The following is a 3,284-nucleotide window of genomic DNA, read 5'->3' as shown; positions in this document are numbered from 1 at the left end:
ACCGCAGCCGCGCGCTGCGTCTGCCCCGCTGAGCCTGGGCCTGTCGGCCTCCGAGCTAGGGGTCTGTTCACTTCATTCTGTTAACCTATGCATTTCATCCTATGCATTTATGAATCTTTTTTTATGAATCTATGAATTTTATCCTGCGCATCTTTTAATTTTTTCTATTAAACTTAATTTTATCCTATGTATCTATGCAATTTTTTCTATTACTCTCTTAATTTTATCCTATGAACCTATGAATCCTTTTTCTATGAATCTATGAATTTATCCTATGAATCTATGAATTTTTTCTATTAAACTTAATTTTATCCTTTGTATCTATGAATCCTTTTTCTATTAATCTGTTAATTTTATCCTATGAATCTATTAATTTTATTCTATGAGCTATGAATCTTATTCTATGAATATGAAAGTTTTTCTATTCATGTTAATTTTATTCTGTGAATCTATGAATCTTTTTTCTATGAGCTATGAATCTTATTCTGCTCATCTGTTAATTTTATCCTCTGAATCCATGACTCTTATCCTGTGAATCTATGAATTTTATCCTATAAATCTATGAATCTTTTTCTATTAATCTATTAATTTTACCCTATGAATCTATTAATATTATCTTATGAATATTAATTTTATTCTATGAGCTATGAATCTTATCCTATGAATTGATGACTCTTTTCATACCAAAAATTCATGATAAGCAAGGTCAATTCACTCTTCGGGGATGGGTGCGGTGGGAGCCCGCAATTAGCGGCTTTGCGCGGTGCGCAGTGGGGTGACGCGTGTCGAAATGCTGGTGGCGCTTGGACTTACGGTGCAGCTGGTTCCTAAAAAAACGCACTTTCCGTCAGGTTGAAACATTGTCACTCAGAGCCGATTTTCCCATAGGAAACAATGTTATAAATGGGGGGGGGGGTTCCTGAACCGAGGTCCGATATCATGTTTTCACCAAAAATAACCCAGAATTTTGTAGTTGGTCTACATGAGTAATATAGCAACATTAATGTATTTCTGTTGTAAAGAGCAATCATATTGATTTGAATGACTTCTTTGAGGTGACTTTACTGGACTTTTTGAAAGGCTCTTGGTTGGACTTTTTGAAGGGCTCTTGGTTGGAGTCTTCTCATGAGTCCTGTCTGCAGGTTTTTCTGCAGTCTTGTCTGCTTTCTTAAAAAAAGTGTCCAAGGAAGCCTGGACAGATGTTCTCCAGGGAGATGAGTGATCCAACGACTTGTTCGCTGGCATGGCGTGGCGTTGGATCAAGCGTTGTAAAGTCAAAACTGACGTCAAAGTTAGAACTGATGTCAGAAAGTTGAAACGGTGTCAATTTATAAAGGTTGTATGTGCAAAACGTTGTAAGTCGAAGACTGCCTGTGTAGTCTCCTGTGTGGATCTGTGCTCCTTGTCTGCGACACGTGTTTGTGTAGTTACCATCCCCATTATAACATTTGCCACCACCCTGTGCTTGTGTGTATTGTCTGCTGTTGGGGAGTACCAAAATTGTCTTGCAAAAGTGACAGAAATGGGCCTGGGGGTCAGCTGAGATCTTGGAACATATCCCTATTTGTTACATTTCAAAGTGGGTTCCCTTCATGTGAATTGGAGTTATGCACCATTTTCCAGGATCACGTGTACAGCATAAAGCCAGGGAAACCTGTAGAGGGAAGCATGTCGCTGTTTAGGTGGTGCATGCACACCAGCCTCGGGCTTCTTTCCATCCGGGAAGAGTGTGCGCCAACTGCAGATGTTGCTTCCTTGGCTGGACAAAACATTTTTAAATCTGAAATCTTGCAAAGAAAAATGTTTCCAACTATTTGAGTTGGTCTAATAAAAGAGATCACATCTACCAGTTGTCTTTTCTTGCCTAGTGTAGGGGGATTGGACCTGATGATCTACGACAGGGGTGGGCAAAATATGGCCCCGGGGGCTGCATCTGGCCTGCCACGACATTCTGTTCGGCCCATGGGGCCCCTAAAAAATTTAGAAAATTAATATTTATTTGCTCCTGGGTGCCTGTCAGAGATCCAGGGGAAGCTGGTAGCAGGACCCAGCAGCAAAGCCTGCCCCCCCAACCAGAAGCCCCTGCCTAGCAGAGGAATCTGGCCTGGGACCGTGGGGCTGTTCCTGCTTCCCTGCGCCGAAGAGGGAAATGCAGCCCTTGACAGCTTGCCAAAGCTTGGTGAGTGGCCATCTGCCCAAAATAATTGCCTGCCCCAATCTACAGGGTCCCTTCCAGCCCCTAACAATCTATGAATCTACCCAAAGACCCTTGTCTGCCCGTGTCCCTGGACCAACATGGCTACAGCCTACACCCCGGTTTTGGTGTTAGGCAGGCAAGGTTCCTCAGGTAAATGTGATACCTTTTATTAGACCGACTCAAATAGTTGGAAAAATTCTTTGTGAGTTTTTGGGTACAAATACCCTTTGTTTAGGTGTTAGCACTCCTCCGAAGTGTGGCCCCTGCAAGCAGGGCCAACCCTAGTGGGGCAAATCAATCAGCCCCTTAACACCTCACGGGGTCCATGGGGCCCCTGCAAAGGCAGGGTGTGGGCTGGGGTCTTCCCCACGCCTGGGGGGGTCTTCTCACTTCTTCTGTGGCACAGGGTAGAGCCACCAGCACCAGGCAGCCCTGTGGGAAGGATCACGGCCACTCTGCCTGGCTCCGCAGGGCCTCCCAAAGTGCGGGGCCTGGGACAGTCACCCCAATTCAGCTGACTCTCGGGACAGCCTTGCCTGCAAGTCTTGCTCGGGAAGCCAAGACCAGTATTTCAGTGGAATTTAGATCAGGATTTAGATTTAGATCAGAGATTCCTCCTGGCCGGCTGCCAATGCCGGGCTGCTGGATGCCACCACCGGGGCTGCCATCACCATCTTTTCCAAGATAGTCAGAGCCTGGCGGGATGGGTGCTAAAGTCATTGGGAACCCCAGCCCACACCCAGCTGCACTGGGTTGGCAGGAAGAGGCTGGGGCCTCCCGAGTGCAGAGCGGAGGGGCCCGCGTAGCCCCCAGGTCCCTGCCGCCCCCTCTGAGGGGGAGAGGATGGGGCCACAGAGGGGGTCTCAGCAAGCAGGGCAGCTCTCCTTTCATCCTCATAGTTCATAGTTTCTAGGGTCGGAAGGGACCTGAGCAGATCATCTAGTCCAACCCCCTGCCATGGCAGGAAAGAGCACTGGGGTCAAACGACCCCAGCAAGATGTTCATCCAGCCTCCTCTTAAACACCCCCCGGGTAGGAGCCTGCACCACTTCTCTTGGAAGTTGGTTCCAGACCCTAGCCGCCCTGAC

The sequence above is a fragment of the Crocodylus porosus genome, unplaced genomic scaffold (assembly GCF_001723895.1).
Source record: "Crocodylus porosus isolate Cpor-Errol unplaced genomic scaffold, CroPor_comp1, whole genome shotgun sequence".
Taxonomy (NCBI): domain Eukaryota; kingdom Metazoa; phylum Chordata; order Crocodylia; family Crocodylidae; genus Crocodylus; species Crocodylus porosus.
Note: the sequence above shows the minus strand (reverse complement) of the source record.